The sequence below is a fragment of the Macaca thibetana genome, chromosome 16 (genome assembly GCF_024542745.1).
Source record: "Macaca thibetana thibetana isolate TM-01 chromosome 16, ASM2454274v1, whole genome shotgun sequence".
NCBI lineage: Eukaryota > Metazoa > Chordata > Mammalia > Primates > Cercopithecidae > Macaca > Macaca thibetana.
Genome location: NC_065593.1, coordinates 66,675,416 through 66,693,789, shown reverse-complemented (window position 1 = coordinate 66,693,789; position 18,374 = coordinate 66,675,416). Strand labels below are relative to the sequence as shown.

The 18,374-nt window shown below is 46.2% G+C and overlaps 1 protein-coding gene across 3 annotated transcripts in view; it reads right to left on the bottom strand.

The window, feature by feature from the left end:
• The window catches only part of SLC39A11 (solute carrier family 39 member 11), a 567,426-nt gene that overhangs the window by 480,708 nt on the left and 68,344 nt on the right, over window positions 1–18,374 (bottom strand). For 2 of the 3 annotated variants that reach the window (XM_050765755.1, XM_050765756.1), the window contains exon 2: window positions 6,071–6,181. The exons of the other annotated variant lie outside the window; for it this stretch is intronic. The gene's annotated coding sequence lies outside the window, so the exon portion shown is untranslated. The remainder of the gene's footprint in view (window positions 1–6,070; window positions 6,182–18,374) is intronic. 3 annotated transcript variants of the gene reach the window in all.

Sequence of the window (18,374 nt, the reverse complement as noted above, 5' to 3'; positions counted from 1 at the left end):
TAGCTGGATGTAGTGGTGCACTCAGGAGGCCAAGGTAGGAGGATCACTTTAGCCTCAGGAGAAGGAGGCTGTAGTGAGCCACAATTGTGCCACTGCACTCCAGCCGGGGTGGCAGAGTAAGACCCTATTAAAAAAAAAAAAAAAAAAAAAAAAAAAAGAGAAGCCTGGACATGTCCTTCCCTCACAGTCCTCAGAAGGAAACAAGCCACATGACACCTTGGTTTCTGACTTCTGGCCTCCTGAATCACAAGAGAGACAACAAATGTCCGCTGTCTAAGTCACCTTGCGTGTAGCACTTTGCTAAGGCAACCTTAGCAAACTAATCTGATGCTAAAAGTCACTGTCACTTCCACCGGGGAATTTAGAGCTGGGAAGAACCTCCAAGGGCATCTGGTCCAAGCCCCTCACTTCACAGATGGAAGCACCCAGATCTCCTCTTGGCCCCATTCTCCCATGTTCCACACATTGATGAGCCCCTAATCACCCTAGGCTGCCAGATTTGAGTCATAGCTTTGCAGCTCAACCGCGAAAATGATTATTATAAGCAAAACTACAGGGAAACAAGTCAGAATACCAAAGCCAATAAAAATGCTTCAGGGACGGGCCGGGCGCGGTAGCTCACGCCTGTAATCCCAGCACTTTGGGAGGCCGAGGCGGGCGGATCACGACGTCAGGAGATTGAGACCATCTTGGCTAACATGGTGAAACCCCGTCTCTACTAAAAATACAAAAAATTAGCCGGGCGTGGTGGTGGGCGCCTGTAGTCCCAGCTACTCCAGAGCCTGAGGCAGGAGAATGGTGTGAACCCGTGAGGCAGAGGTTACAGTGAGCCGAGATCACGCCACTGCACTCCAGCCTGGGCGACAGAGGGAGACTCTGTCTCAAAAAAAAAAAAAAAAAATGCTTCAAGGACTTCCCAGGTGCATCCTCTGACAAACAACTGAAGTTCCCTGCCCAGGTCTTGACACATCGAGAGAGAGAGTTGTGAATACTATAGCCATTTCATGGTGAGATTTCTGCAATTATTTTAAAATAATATGTCACTGAGACTTTACACAGACTCACACTGGTCTTTTACCTAAAGTCATCCTAATCAGCAAGGCTTCACAGTCTTGCCACATACTCAGGAAACCTCAATCGGACCCTGTAACATACAATAACGCACACAGAAAGTCAAAGCCTCACACATTAAAGGCACTCAAAAAATCATTTGTCTAATTAAATGATGGCACCCTACAAATTGCCCTGTGCCCTCTACTCCCACTAGAGTAGGGTGGATGTTGACCCATCAATATGATTTCCCAGGAACTTGCTTAATAAAACTATTCAAAATATAAGGGGAAAAAAGATACTGATCATCTTAACACTCAATAAAGGTTAAACTACAGAGCGTGAGTGCAATGGACTTTTTTTTTTTTTTTTTAATACTTTAAGTTCTAGGGTACATGTGCACAACATGCAGGTTTGTTACATATGTATACATGTGCCATGTTGGTGTGCTGTACCCATTTGTGCAATGGACTTTTATGCCATTTGCTAAACGATAAACATCATAGAACTATAGGAAATATTTATGATATCAAGCTTGTGAAAAAAGCAGTATACAAAAATATATGCCACATGATCCTTGCAATGGTTTAAAAAAAAAGTAATATGCAAATCACAGAAGACCGGCAGGGAATTCCTAATAATTTAAAGTAGTTGGGGCATTGGGTGATAAGAGCATAGGTTTTCCCCCTCTTTCTGTAATGTTACCTTCCTTTTATAATTTAAGTATATTTTAATAAGGTATAAAAAAAGGTTGAATACAGAAAGTAAGGCTCATTGAGCTTAAACAATAAGACCTTAAGTAGGTATCAAAACACAGTCACAAAACCCAGGGCTCCTAATTTTTAACACACGACTCTCAAACAATAAGATAAACTCTGTGTTTATATCCACAGCCACCTAACTCTTTGGAAAGCCAGTTTATATCCACATCCAACTCTTTGGAAAGCCAGTTTCCATTGAAGGTTTCCACGGTTTGTTTTAATCCATCATTTCCCAAGAATTTTCCTCACCTCATTAGCTCTTCAACAGGCCAGCTGCAGAATGAGGTTGTCTCCATGTGATGAGAACCAAAGGCCTAAGGAAGCTCCCTCCTTTCCTCCCTCCCACCCTTCTTCCTACAAGCACAGGGTCCTCCTCCGAGCCCCTGGGGTCTGCCTTCACCACCAGGCCAGTCTCTCACTCTGCGATTCATGTCTCTTCCCTATCAGTTTCACAGACAGATGGTTGACGAGGCCTGGGCTTTGACAGAACATCTGAGCCGTGCGGGGCCTACAGACCCATGGACTCTCACCACCCGCCAGCGACTCTGCCCCTCTGCCTTCCTAAATGCTACCTGGATGCTTCCAGGAAACCACAGGTTCAGGGCAAAGTGTCTAAGCCAAGGGCCCCTTTTTCCCTCCCTCCAGCCCCAGAAAAGGGTAGAAAGTGGGACTCCCCACAGGGGCCCTGACATGTACCCAAAGCTGCCATCAGGGAGCCACCTGGCACTTGGACATTAGAATGTTGTCTCCCAAGGTGCCTGCTTCTGAGGTTGAGAAGGCTACACTGAGTTCTTCCAGAACTTTCCATAGCCATAGTGGGCAAGCACCTTCTAGTCCATTTTAATACCAAATTCATTCTGTATTAATTTTAACAAGCACTGATGTTGCTTTTAACAAGCACCTAGCATGTAAGCCAGCTATTATTCTTGCTCTAACTCGACTGCTGTGGTTTTAATATGCCCTCCAAAACTCATGTTGTAACTCAATCCCCAATGTACCAGAATTGAGAGGTGGGGCCTTTAAAAGTTGATTGGGGCTGGGCACGGTGGCTCATGCCTATAATCTCAACACTTTGGGAGGTCAAGGCAGAAGGATTACTTGAGCCCAGGAATTTGAAACCAGTCTGGGCAACATGGCAAAACCCTGTGTCTACAAAAAATACAAAAATTTTCCAGGCGTGATGACATGTGCCTGTAGTCCCAGCTACCTGGGAGGCTGAGATGGGAGGATGGCTTAAGCCTGGGAGGTTGAGGCTGCAGGGAGCCAAGGTCATGCCACTGCATGCCAGCCTGGGCACCGAATGAGACCCTATCTCAAAAAAAGAAAAAAGTTGACTGGATCATAAGGGATTCATAGATTAATGGGTTATCATGGGAGGGGAACTGGTGACTTTACGAGAAGAGGAAGAGAGATTCGAGCTAGCACACCCAGCCGCTAGCCATGTAATAACCTGCACCACTTTGGGATTCTGCAGAGTCCCCACCAGCAAGAAGGCCCTCACCAGATGCAGCTCCTTGACCTTTGTGTTCTTAGCCTCCATAACTATAAGGAATAAATTCATTTTCTTTATAAATTATTCAGTTTCTGCTACTCTGTTATAAGCAACAGTAAACAAACTAATACAGCCCCCTACAAAAAAAATGGTTTGAAAGAGTTTAGTCAAGCAAACTATATTAGCAAATAATTCATTCTTTTCCCCATCTTATATTTATCAAAAACACACTGATATTGCTACCAATCAGAGCTTCAGATCAGTGTGAAATACCAGGACTCCAAAACTGAGAGGCTGTCACTCCAGCCAAAAGCAAAGAAACTGAATTATCATTTGCGTTTGCTTCATTCAGCATTTAGAAATATTAATAATTGATTGACATGATACCAGCAGCTCCGTCAAACTTGGGAACCCAAAGTTGGAAGTCACTGCCGCAGGGGGTAAAGAATAAATGATACATACTGTCCTTGGCTTTGAGAAACAAGGAAAACAATAATGTCAGTATGTCCTTGCAAAACAGTTAACTACACAAGCAGCTCGCAATCCTTGCCCATTGCTGTTCTAACATATATACTGATATGGTTTGGCGGTGTGTCCCCACTGAAATCTCATGTCAAATCGTAATCCCCACATGTTGATGGAGGAGCCTGGTGGAAAGTCATTGGATCAAGGGGGAGGCTTTCTCCCTTGCCGTTCTCATGAGATCTGGTTGGTTGACGGAATATAGCACCTCCCACTTCAGTCTCTCTCCTGCTGCCATGTGAAGAAGGTGCTTTGCTTCCCCTTTGCCTACTGCCATGATTGTAAGTTTCCTGAGGCCTCCCGGTCATGCTTCCTGTTAAGCCTGTGGAATTGTGAATCAATTAAACCTCTTTTCTTCATAAATTACCCAGTTTCAGGTAGTGCTTTATAGCAGTGTGAGAACAAACTAATACATATACCAATTAGGTTTCTCAGCCCTAAAGAGGAATACAATGTACGTATATTATCCCTCTGGTGAACAGCGAAGACACTTAATACGCATTTGTCAAATAAATGAACGGCGACCCACTTTTTTCAAAGACAATTAATTTTTACAGGGCACGCTCTTAGGCAAGACTTCTGGTACATGATCTCACAACAACATCAAAGTCCAAAATTAATCAAGAAAGTAAGTGGAGCTGCTGTTCTAGGAGGCTGGAGAGATGTTGGGTGATTAGGCTGGCAGGAGACCTGGTGGGTGCTCAACCTGAGATGATCTCCTCTCCCTAATGTTTATTCATTCTCTTCTCTTGAAGAGGCTTCCCATCTTTGAGCCTTTGCTGGGCAGGATTGTGGTTATTGTGCTGAAATAGTGAGGGGGACTGGCGGAGTGAGGGCAAGGTCCTTACAGGAAGTGAAGGATGTGGGTAGGCTGAAAGGAAAGGTTACAGGACATCCTTGATGGGGAGACTGGTTTAAACAATGGCGCAGAGGTAGAAATTAACCAGGAGTGAAAAAAGAAAAATAAGAAAAAAAACAAGCAAAAGAAATTAACCAGGAGTGGACCAGGCATGGTGGCTCACACCTGTAATCCTAGTGCTTTGGGAGGCTGAGATGGGCAGATTGCCTGAGCTCAGGAGGTCAAGACCAGTCTGAGCAACATGGTGAAACCCCATCTCTACTAAAAATATAAAAAATTAGCTGGACGTGGTGGCATGTGCCTGTAATCTCAGCTACTGGGGAGGCTGAGACACAATAATTGCTTGAACCCAGGAGGTGGAGGTTGCAGTGAGCTGAGATCATTCCACTTTTCTCCAGCCTGGGCGACAGAGCAAGACTGTCTCCAAAACAAGGAAAAAGGAATTAACCAGGAGTGTTTGGCCAACCACATGGGAACTGGCCAAGCCATGTAGAAAGGAGTTTTAGATGGTATGCCTACTGATTCCACTCTAATTCATCTGCAAATCCATATCCACACAGACCCTATGGACCTAACATTGTAGCCCTTAATTATATAAAATCTTGAAACTTTTAAAAAAAATGATTTATATATATTTTTCACCCTTGAGAGAGTATCAGTTACCTAAGAGTTAAAAATATCTCTTACTTTTTTCTACTCATTACAAAACTTATTCCCTTAAGGACAAAAACCTCAGGAACTACATTAGTCTGAAAATAATGAAAGTTTTAGGGTAGGGGCGTGGCCTGCTCAAAGGAGGGGTTGGGGAAGAATCTGGACACAGTGGGCAACAGGGATGGGGCAAGAAAAGATTGGAGCTGAGGCCGGGCACTGTGGCTCATGCCTGCAATCCAGCACTTTGGGAGGCCGAGGGCAGGTGTTCCAGACCAGACTGATCAATATGGTGAAACCCTGTCTCTACTGAAAATATAAAAATTAGCCAGGCGTGGTGACATGTGCCTGTAATCCCAGCTACTTGGGAGGCTGAGACAGAAGAATTGCTTGAACCCGGGAGTTGGAGGTTGCAGTGAGCCGAGATCATGCCATTGCACTCCAGCCTGGATGACAGAGCGAGACTCCGTCTCAAAAAAAAAAAAAAGACTGGAGTTGAGAAATCTGTTGGTGGAGAACGGGAATCACAGGTGGAGGATAAGAAACACTACCCTCCTGGTGATAGAAAATATGCCCCAATGTTAGGCAGTGGAGTATGTAACATCATACCTGTTTTCATTCCCAGAATAGGAGAGAAATTTACCGTAACTGAGTAAATCAAACATCTTTGCATTTCTACTGCACTGGGTCTCAGAGCCTTTCTTATGAAAAGAAGCTCACGAGGTCCAATCTTACCTGGCCACCTGGGGATACTGTGGGGCTTGATAGGGTAATCATCCGTTCTGGTTTACTCAGGACTGAGGGGTTTCCAGGGATGTGGGACTTTTGGTGTTAACCGGAACAGTTCTGGGCAAACAAAACAAAAATGAGGTGGTCACTCTACACCACACTGTACATGAAAGAAAGCCAAAGGTCAGTTTACTACCTTGCTACTCAATGTGTAGTCCCTGGGCTTGCAAGGTAGGCACCACCCAGGAGCCTGTTAAAGATGCAAAATCTAACAGGGTGTGATGGCTCATACTTTTAATCCCAGCACTTTGGGAGGCTGAGGTGAAAGGACGGCTTGAGCCTGGGAGGTGGAGGTTTCAGTGAGCTGTGATCACATCACTGCGTTCCAGCCTGGGCAACAGAGCAAGACCCGACCCTGTCTCAAAAAAGAAAAAAAAGATGTAGAATCTTGGCTGGGTGTAGTGGCTCGCGTGCATAATCCCAGCACTTTGGGAGGCCAAGGTGGGTGGATCACTTGAGGTCAGGATTTCGAGACTTGTCTGGCCAACATGGTGAAACCTCATCTCTACTAACATACAAAAATTAGCCAGGTGTGGTGGCAGGAGCCTGTCACCCCAGCTACTTAGGAGGCTGAGGCAGGAGAATTGTTTGAACCTGGGGGGTAGAGGTTGCAGTGAGCCAAAATTGTGTCACTGCACTCCAGTCTGGGCAACAGAGTGAGACTCTGTCTCACCAAAAAAAAAAAAAAAAAATGTAGAATCTCAAATCTCAAGCTCCACCTTGACCTGATGAATGAGAACCCGCATTTCAACCTGATTCCTGGGAAATTCCTGTGCCCATCAGGTGTGAGAAACATAGGGTTATTAGATAAAATTTGTTCCTTCAGCATCCGTGAGTCTGTGCATGTGCTATTTTATTTTTACTGTTTCAATATCAGAAGAAAGCGTCCAAAATTGGTGCCAAGTGAATGATAGCTTTTTATGACCATTTACAACACCACACTGCAAGAAGCCTAAAGAGTCATTTTATTTCCTCTCTTCATTCTCTTCTCCAGATTTCAAGAAACAGAATGCAGCAGTCCAGAACATTTTGAATCTAGTGGTTGCTTTGCTTACTAGGCCGGGATTTCTCAACCTCAGTGCCACTGGCATTCTGCACTGGCACATTCCTTGCTGTGGGGCTGTCCTGCGCACGGTGGGATGTTTAACAGCATCCCTGGCCTCTGCCTACTAGATGCACCTGTTATTGCACCTCCTCCCAGTTGTGACAGCCAAGAATGTCTCCAGACATTGCCCGATGTCTCCTAAGGGGCCAAACAGCCCCCAGTCAAGAACCATTGGCTTAGACAAAGAAGACATGCTCATGGAAACAAGAGCCAAAAGGAGACGTGAGGGAGCTTGTGCTTGCCAGGAGTTTGTTAAAGTCTTGAAAGCCATGGTTGGCATGGCACAGTGGCTCATGTCTGTACTCCCAGCACTTTGGGAGGCCAAGGAGGGAGGATCACTTGAGCCCAGGAGTTTGAAACCAGTCTGGGCAACATAGGAAAACCCTGTTTCTACATAAAATTAGAAAATTAGCCGGGCGTGGTGGCATACACGTGTAGTCTCAGCTACTCAAGAGGTTGAGGCAGGAGAATCGCTTGATCCCTGCAGGTGGAGGCTGCAATGAGCTGAGGTCACACCACTGCACTCCAGCTTGGGTGACAGAGCGAGGCCCTGTCTAAAAGAAAGAAAGAAAAAAAAGCCTTGAAAACAAGGCCACACTGATACCCAACAGGCTTCTAGAGAGAACCAGCTGGGTGACCTGCGGGCCCACCCCATGTCGAAGGGGAAGCTGTCTGCCAGTGACACTAATGAAGACAAGCAGTCCCCAGCTGCCAGGGCTCACGCCATCTGCCCCACCACTTACAGCTGCTCTTTATTATTTCAGCCACAGAGTGCAAGAAAGACCTTTTGCCTTTTTGCTAGTGTGCCATGCTGAACCACAGTAGAGGTTTCCTAGCAGCATTGTTAAAAATGAAAAAAAAAAAAAAAAAAAAGACTGGGTAGTTAACATTAGAATCACCAGAGTGAACCATCTGGCTCGGTCCCCCACCATCGTCACATGAGGCAGAAGGCCATACCAGACGGGACACTTGCAGCACTGGTCCCTGCTGTGAGCAGGTACTGTTTAGTGTCTGGGTAGCCCCAGGAGGCTTATGGACTGAGAAACCGCTCCCATCTCTGCCTCCAGGCTGGCCTAGGCCACACCCTTCCTCAAGTCACGTAACTAGTTGACATAACACATTGACAAAAACTACTGCATTTGTCAATTTTAAGATGCACTTTCTCCCCCCTGCTCCCACCCCCAGTTCAGCATCTTGGAAATCTGGATTCATCTTACAGTAACAGTACAATGGCCATCAGGCAGGTGTAAGGTGGGACACAGCCATCAGGGCCTGACGACGCGTCAATGTCAAAATCACCTGCAAAAAACTCTCAGGATGGTCCAGAAGGTTTGGAGGAAAATCCAAGGGGGAGTACTCTTTTGGCCCATAAAAGACTGATGGTCATGGAGAACAGGCAACGAGGCAGGGAATCGGATATCTTCAGAAACATTCCTGAAGGCGCAGAGTGGGCCAACCCTATCCTGCATCAGTACTACTCAGAGTATGGTGCCTGGACCAGCAACATCAGCATCACCTGGCAGCTGGCAGGAAATAAATGCACGTTCTCGAGCTCCATGCCAGACCTACTGAGTCAGAATCTCCGGGAGTGGGCTGGGCGTGGTGGCTCACGCCTGTAATCCCAGCACTTCGAGAGGCCAAGGCAGGCGGATCACTTGAGGTCAGGAGTTCAAGACCAGCCTGGCCAAAATGGTGAAACCCTGTCTCTACAAAAATTAGCCAGGTATGATGGCGGGTGCCTGTAATCCCAGCTACTCGGGAGGCTGAGGCGGGAGAATTGCTTGAACCCGAGAGGCGGAGGCTGCAGTGAGCCAAGAGCACACTACTGCGCTCCAGCCTGGGCAACAGAACAAGACTCCGTCTGAGAAAGGGAGAGAGAGAGAGTGAGAGAAAGAGAGAGAAAGAGAAAGAGAAAGAGGGAAAGAGAGAAAGAAAGAAAGAGAGAGAGAAAATCTCTGGGACTGGGGTCCAGCAACCTGTGTCTCAAGCCCTCCGGGATGTTTGGGTGTAGGCTCGAGATGAGAAGTGTTGCTCTACATATTTGACTTAAATTGACAAACCTGGCTTAAATCGATATTAGCAACAATAATTAGCAACACTGACCTTTACTTCTTTTAAGGAATCTTTTAAGACATGCTACATCACCGATACTCTAGACAAAGACGATAATATATGAAAAAAGTACTATCTCAAGTACTCTGACTTGAAAAGTGATTGAGAAGCATCAGACTCAAATATGAGAAAGTTTTAACAAGCGATTCCTCTTCCAATTAATGTTACTATATTTCCTTTATATGCATGTAAAATGTATACTTATATGTATGCATAGATGTATAGTTTTCTTTATGAGTATGCACAGTACATAATAAAACTAAGTCTAAAAAGTTCTTTTTTTTTTTTTTTTTTTTTTTGAGATAGTGATTCACTCTGCTACCCAGGCTGGAGTGCAGCGGCGTGATCTTGGCTCACTGCAACCTCCACCTCCCGGGTTCAAGCGATTCTTCTGCCTCGGCCTCCTGAGTAGCCAGGATTACAGGCACCCACCACCACGCCTGGCTAATTTTTGCAGAGACGGGGTTTCATCATGTTGGCCAGGCTAGTCTCAAACTCCTGACCTCCAAAGATCCACTTGCCTCGGCCTCCCAAGGTGCTGGGATCACAGGTGTAAGTCACCACATCTGGCCATAAAAGAGCTCTTTCAGTAAGTAAAAATTAAATATTGTAAGTGTAAGCAAGTATTAGAGTTTTGAACCATACACTTTTCTTTTTCTTTCTTGATGGTTCAAAAAATAATACTGCATCCTTGGGTTGCAGAGTCTTAGGCTCCACAAAGTGTGGAATTCTACTGTGTAACTTTGCCTCGCCTAACCTAACTCTTTAATGATACAGTTTAAACCTTCTCAACAAGGCCACATTGCAGCTCTCTTCTACATGATAGTGTGTTCTGTGCTCAAAGATCATGAATTGGCCTTTTTTCAGCTTTATTTTCCCCCACTTGGCTCTTCCTCTGACCCCTACAGTAGGTAGTCCCATTTTCTGATGCTCTCATCGTTGTGGCTTCTTTCTGCATTCTCTCCAACTAACTGATGCTCCTCTCCAATCATAGCATGTCTAAAATAAAATATGGGATAAGCGGCTGGGCTAAGTTTGACATCTGGATCACAGCTGTGCACTGCTGGAACAGGGTAGCTTCCACCCATGACAATGAACGGACGCAGAGCATCTGTCAGGGCCTGGGAATCAGAAACCAGCCTCTCTGTTGTACTTAGGACCCCAGGGTACTTTTTTATTTTTACTTTCTGAGACAGAGTCTCACTCTGTTGCCCAGGCTGGAGAGCAGTGGTGCAATCTTGGCTCACTGCAACCCTGCCTCCCAGGTTCAAGCAATTCTCCTGCCTCAGCCACCCGAGTAGCTGGAACTACAGGCACACACCACCAAGCCCGGCTAATTTCTTTTTGTATCTTTTTTAGAGACAGGGTTTTGCCATGTTGGCCAGGCTGGTCTCGAACTCCTGGCCTCAAGCAATCCACCCTCCTCAGCCTCCAAAAGTGCTGAGATTATAGGCATTGAGCCACTGGCCCTCCAGCGTTCTTAAGTCATGAAAACAAAGAAAGTGATAAGACATCCACATGATAAGCAGCCCCAATTCTGCCTGTTGGTCAGATCTCTTTCTCTTCTTGTATGCCTTCTTAGGGCCTGAGCTCTGACCTTGCTTCGTGATCTTACAGGAATTGACTAGATACTAAAACAATTGCTTTGCAGCAAGATAGAGCCAATCTAGAGGGAATCAAGACATGAGTCTGGTGGTTGACATCACGCAAGTTTATGGAGGGAGCTTTGTGTTTCACAGAGAGCAACCGTGGCTGAGCCTGCCAGCCTGGCTTCCTGAAGCCAGTGCCAGCCTGGAAGGAGAGACCGCCCCTTCTCCCTCTTTGGGCATCAGATAATCAGAAGGTCTTGCTGCCAGGATGAACTTCAGGAACTCGAGGATCAATAAGACGGTGGCCCCTGCACAACGCGGTTGCTTTTAAACAGACGTGATCATTAAACATTCACTGAATGAAGGAGTCGTGGATAAGGATGTGGATCTTGGGATCAGCATGTGAAAACAACTTGTAGAGATTTCATTGATTTGTTTTCAATGGTAGGGGACCAGGGAGAGGGGCTGTGGTGGTTGTTCGGTCTATCTGTCTTCCCTATGAGCATGCCAGCTCCAGAGTAGGAAGACAATGGTGATGTCGTTCAGCCTGGCATATCCAGCACCTAAAGAAATAAATCCAGAGTAGGCACTCAATAAATAAATTTGCCAGCTTCACCAGTGAATTTGTTGGTTCAAAGACCTCCTTCTCCCTTAGACCAGAGAGTCTCCAATGGCTAGGCTGGCGATAGGGGTGGAAAGGACAGGGGAGAGGTTTCAAGACCATTTATTTATTTATTTATTTATTTTTATTTTTATTTTTTTGGAGACAGGGTCTCACTCTGCTGCCTAGGCTAGAGTGCAGTGGTGTGCTCATGGCTCACTGCAGCCTCCACCTCATGGGCTTAGTCAATCCTCTCACTTCAGCCTCCCTAGTAACTGGGACTACAGGCATGCACCACCACACCCGGCTAATTTTTGTATTTTTTGTAGAGACAGGGTTTCATCATGTTGCCCAGGTTGGTGAAACTCCTGGGCTCAGGAAATCCGCTGGCCTCAGCCTCCTAAAGTGCTGGGAATACAGGCGTGAGCCACCATGCCTGACCCATCTCAAGACCTTTAAAAAACTACATATAATAGCTAATGTTTTACCATGCACAAAGCCATGTTTGTGCACAAATGTGTAAAGTGCACAAAGCCTGAATAACAGGCCTGGGAACACGTGGGGGCAGGAGGCCACAAATCCCTTAAATGTCAAGGAAGAGGCACAGCAGAGCCTCAGTTTCTCTGAGTCCAAGGCTGAACCACAACATCCCCCACGACATCACCCACGGGTGGAAACACCACCGCTTTCCAGACCCAACCTGTGGCAGGGACTCTTCTGCCCATCAATTAAAAGTGTAGTGTCTCTTTCCAGAGAATTGCTACCCGGTAGCTTCAGCTTTGCCTCTGAGGCCTCATCAATCCTTTCCCTCTTAGGTAAAAATAGCATTCAGGTCCTCTCCGCAACCCTTCTCTCCTTGCACCTAAAAATCTGTTTTTCCAACCGTTCTTCCTTTGACCAAGCCCAGGCCCTCACCACCCACTAGCTCTCCTCTCTCAGCTCTCCACTTGCAACACGCCCTCACAGAGTGTGCTGAGGCTTGAGTGCCCTGACAAGAACGTGAAGCCTTGGGCCTCCCTGCTTCTTGTGGGCACAATGGCTCTGTCTACACACAGGGTTCATTCTTCTCACTTTGTGCCTCATCCTCCTTCTCCAGTTTGGAAAATACCAAAAAGAAGAAAGGAGAAAGAAAAGTCACCCATAACCCACCATTCTCTCCCTCCCTCCCTCCCTTCCTTCCTTCCTTCCTTTCATCCCTCCCTTCTTCCTTTCTTCCTTTCTTCCTTCCTTCCTTTATGAGGGATATAAGGTAAAAAGTAGACCTGGTATGATGGCTCATGCCTGTAATCCCAGCACTTTGGGAGACCAATGCAGGAGGATTGCTTGAGTTCAGGAGTTCGAGACCAACCTGGGCAATATAGTGAGACCCCTGTCTCTACAAAAAAAAAGTTTAAAAAACTAGCCAAGCATGGTGGCATGTGCCTGCAGTCCCAGCTACTTGGGAGGCTGAGGCAGGAGGATCACTTGAGCCCAGGAGGTGGAGGCTGCAGTGAGCAGAGATCACACAACTGCACTCCAGGCTAGGCAACAGAGCAAGATCCTGTCTCAAAAAAATTAAATTAAATTAAAATGAAGTAAAATCCTCCTCCTTCTATCTTCACCAACAGAAGTAACCACTGCAAACAGCTTGGATATTTCCTTCTAAAATGTTTTACTGTCATATGCAAACATATATAGATACAGATATATACACACATATATACACATACATATACACACAAGTTTATATCTATATAAATACACCCAAATGTATGTACACATATGTACATATAACTTCTAATTATTTAATGTGACATGTATTTCTGTATATTTACTTATATAAGTGTAAATTTATAAGTATAGATAAAATTATGTGAGCTACAATTACATTAATTACATAATTACTAAATTATACTATCATATTTTATCACATATATCTTACTCTGGAACTTGTCTTTTTCACTTTAGTGGCATATCATAGATACTTTCCCAGGAGGCTTCACACCACTCTCCCGCTTCCTTCTTTATCGTGTCTGCGGTGCTCCACTGTGGCCTGGGCTGTGTTAAAATTGGCCAGTCCCCTCCCGTAGGACTTTGAGGATGTTTTTAATCTTTTGCATTGTCTGATGCTCTAACGATTCTTTTTTTCTTTTAATTTTTTTTTGAGATGGAGTCTTGCTCTGTTGCCCAGGCTGGAGTGCAGTGGCATGATCTCAGTTCACTGCAGCCTTTGCCTCCCAGGCCCAAGCAATCCTCCTGCCTCAGCCTCCCAAGTAGCTGGGATTACAGGCACCTGCCACCACGCTCGGCTAATTTTTGGGGTTTTTGTTGTTGTTGTTGTTTTGAGAAGGAGTCTCACTCTGTCGCCCAGGCTGGAGTGCAGCGGCGCGATCTCGGCTTACTGCAAGCTCTGCCTCCCAGGTTCACGCTATTCTCCTGCCTCAGCCTCCCAAGTAGCTGGGACTACAGGCGCCCGCCACCACGCCTGGCTAATTTTTCTGTATTTTTAGTAGAGACAGGGTTTCACTGTGTTAGCCAGGATGGTCTTGATCTCCTGACCTCATGATCCACCTGCCTCGGCCTCCCAAAGTGCTGGGATTACAGGCGTGAGCCACTGTGCCCGGCCAATTTTTGTATTTTTAGTAGAGACAGGGTTTCACCATGTTGGCCAGGCTGGTCTTGAACTCCTAACCTCAAGTGATTCACCCGCCTCCGCCTCCCAAAATGCTGGGATTACAGATGTGAGCCACTGTGCCTGGCTAATTTTTTTTTTTTTTCAATAGAGATGAGATCTCTTTTCGTTGCCCAGGCTGGTCTCAAACTCCTGGGCTCAAGCGATCCTCTCACCTCGGCCTCCCAGAGTGCTGGGATTATAGGTATGAGCCACAGAGCCCAGCCTCTAACGACTATTCTTAGGCACCTATCTTTTAGCACCAAGGAAGGTATTTCTGCAGGACCCATTCCAAGAAGTGCAAGCGGGGCCATAGGGTGTGTGCATGTTTCATTTTGATAGATATTGTCAAATTACACTCCTGAAAGCGTTCTCCAAATTTCACTTCCATTACCAATGACTTGGAATTCTTTTTTTCCCCCTAAATCTGATAGGTAATAAACAGCACCTCACTGGTATCTTCCCCCAGTGTTTGAGGCCTTTCTGTGTGCTAATGCCCAGCCGTATCCTCAGAGAGGCAGGTTGAACAGCGGTTCAGCACAGGAGCCCTGCTGTCCGACGGCCAGGATTCCAACATGCTTCTGCCTGTTATTAACTAGTACCTCTATTTCATCTATAAAATGGGCAAACTCACAATGCCGATGTCATGTATGAAGGTTACGTGTAAAGCACTTAGCACAGAACCACCTTTGCCCCATTCTAAACGTAAGCAAGCCCCTGGAACTCTGCATTCTCTACAGAACCCACCTCTCTCTCAACCCTCCCGACCACCAATTTCACTTCTGTGTCCTCCACTCTTCTTTGCCTTCTCTCTTCAATTTGCAGGGCCTTTTGCTTTCCTCCTTATTCCTTTTGATCCTCCTGACCACACTCTTTTTTCCTCACCATGGCAACCCACTGCACATACCCTTCCCTCTGTTGTAACCCACACCTCACTGGGCTCTTGCCCCCGGGGGCAGCTCTCGAGTCCACCTAGCTTGCCCAAGCATTATGGTGAATTCCTTGCTAAAATCTCCACTTGCCATCCTCATGACATTCACCCCATCTACCTGCCACCTAAGCCAGCAGAGAAAATAAATGATAGAACTCACGCAGAGCATCTTCTTTGCACTCCAGTATTTCCTCTCAAGTGCAGACAAACTATCTACTGTGCACTCTATTCTAGGAACATGCCCCAGGACTGGCAGTAAATTAACAAGTCTTGGTTTGAAGTGTTTTCCCTCTTTACTATTTGGAAAATACAAAGGCAAGCTCCCCTGATCTTTTGCTATAATTTCCCTTCCTTATGTTCTTCCAAAATACTGCTCAACAAATCTACACTTTCTTCTACTGGTCTTTAGGCTTCTGATTTATCTGGGACGGGAGCACCGTTATTCAGCAATGCTGGCCAAAGCTTGTATTACTGCTTGGTGATTTTAGGAAATGACTTAATCCCATCTCTGGGCCTCCACAGCTTAGCCTGCACTTCAATAAATAAAGATGTGCAATGAGATTTGGACCTGTTGGCATCCAATTGCTAACCTCCATCCCCAAATCCAAAGCTGAGAACCAAAAGGCAAGACAATTAGTCCTGGAACAGGCTCTGCTGGCCAGCAGGAGAGGTCAGCAGTGGCATTGAGCAGTACCAAAGCTGCTTTATGATAATTTTTCCACTGGGTACAGTGACCTTTCATTCCATGTTTATTTGGAAATGACCTTTAAGCAGCAATCATCCAAAATTAAATGCTCCAAAGGAATAAATTAGATAATGCAGATGTTCCCCAGTGGTCAGTTAAGGAATAGAGTGGAAAATAAAAGCAGCTCTGCCCGGGGATGCCACGGGCTAGTCTGTCCATCAGACTAGTAAGTGAATACAGAGTTATCCCAACCTCTGTCAATCAGAAAATTGAGAACCTGAAGCCAGAGTGACCTAGACATGATTGTTTTCAAAATTGAACCCAAACTAGCTAATATTTCACTTCTTGATTCTGCTTAGAGCACAGGAAACTGAGTTACTTGGATGTCCAAGATTTACCATCTCAGGGAGAAACAATCTCCAAGATTTGGGTTCAGTGGCAACTTGGCAAGCTCCACGTGCTCCATCCCAGCCTCATTCCAATGGAAGACATCATTGATTTGTGCTAACTGACTCATTATGAGCATCCACCACACACTGGGCTCTTTGCTAAGTGCTGGAGAAAATTCAACCCCTCAAGGTCAAAGACAGAGGCAGGCAACTGAGCTTCAGGGCCCGCAGGAGGCACGGCCCTCTCCACTGTGGGTACGTCTCATTTCTGTTCTCATTTTCTACTCTGCAGGCTCTGTTCTTTTTTCCCCACTCAAAATCCATTTATCCATTTTCCTCTTTCTTGCTTATATTTAATTTGACCAGTGATGGCACTCCCTGGTAGCACCAATGGGTGATGCTTGGAGATTAACAAATCATTCTTCCTAAAGTAGAAAGCATCTGAACCCAAACAGAACTTCAGCACCAAGGCCTTCGGCCTCCTCTGCCACCTGCTCAGTGAATCTTTTTTTTTTTTTTTGAGACAGAGTCTCGCTCTGTCACCGAGGCTGGAGTGCCATGGCGCGATCTTGGCTCATTCCTGGGTTCACACCATTCTCCTGCCTCAGCCTCCCGAGTAGCTGGGACTACAGGTGCCTGCCACCACGCCCAGCTAATTTTTTATATTTTTAGTAGAGACGGGGTTTCACCATATTAGCCAGGATGGTCTCGATCTCCTGACCTCGTGATCCGCCCACCTCGGCCTCCCAAAGTGATGGGATTACAGGAGTGAGCCACCACACCCGGCCAGCTCAGTGAATCTTAGAATCACTTGGATCCCAATCCCAGGGCAAGGATCTCTTTGAGAGGATATCCAAAGAGATAGTGTGATTTCCTCCAGCAAAAGCAGTTTCCACAACCTCCCCTTGTCACTTCTACTGGCCCATAACACCTATCACTGCTCCCAAAGCAAAGGCTACCACATCAAAGGCCTTACATTGGGCTAGGCATGATGGCTCACGTCTGTAATCCCAGCACTTCAAGAGGCTGAGGCAGGGGGATCACCTGAGGTCAGGAGTTTGAGACCAAACTGACCAACATGGCGAAACCCTGTCTCTACTAAAAATATAAATGTTAGCCAGGCGTGGTGGCGGGCACCTGTAATCCCAGCTACTTGGGAGGCTGAGGCAGGAGAATCGCTTGAACCTGGGAGGTGGAGGTTGCAGTGAGCCAAAAACATGCCACTGCACTCCAGCCTGGGCAACAGAGTGAGACTCCGACTCAAAAAACAAAAAAAAAAGGCCTTACATGGGGCAGATATGAAGTCAGAGCCCAACCCCTGCTGTCGAGGACAGCCTGATTCCACCTCCAGCTCCCTTAGGAACAGCAGTGGGAAGGCAGGGCCTCAGGAGACAACCTCTGGAGGCCCAGCCCGGCATGGAAGGGGATGGAAGTGAAACTATAACATGTGCAGTGGTGGGAACACTGCCTGGAAATCCCAACCCCAGTTCAGATTTGAAGCTTCACTAACTCACTGAGCCAAGTCACGTCACCCTCTTCTTCTTACAATGGATGGAACCCGAGTGAGTCCTAAGCTGCAAAAAATCTGTGATCCTAGTATCCCCCAAAATTGAAAACAGAGACTCAAACAAATCCTTGTACATAAAGGTTCATGCCAGTACTATTCACAACAAGCACAAGGTAGAAGCAACCCAAATGCCCATCAACTGCTGAATGGATGCACACAATGGAATCTATCCATACAATAGAATATTTTTATTCAGCCACGAAAAGACATGAAATGCTGATCCATGCCGCAACGCAGATGAACCTCCAGAACATTATGCTCAGTGAAAGAAGCCAGACACAAAACGCCACACATTGTATGATTCCATTTGTAAGAAACAGCCAGAATAGGTAACTCTGTAGAAAGAGAAAGCAGATTTGGCTGGGCGCAGTGGCTCAATCCTGTAATCCCAGCATTTTGGGAGGCCAGCCCAGCCAACATGGTGAAACCCCGTCTCTGCAAAAATACAAAAATTAGCTGGGCATGATGGTGGGTGCCTGTAATCCCAGCTACTCGGAAGGCTGAGGCGGAAGAATCGCTTGAACCCAGGAGGTGGAGGTTGCAGTGAGCCGAGATCATGGCATTGTTCTCCTGCCTGGGCGACAGAGCAAGACTCTGTCTCAAAAAAAAAAAAAGAGAGAG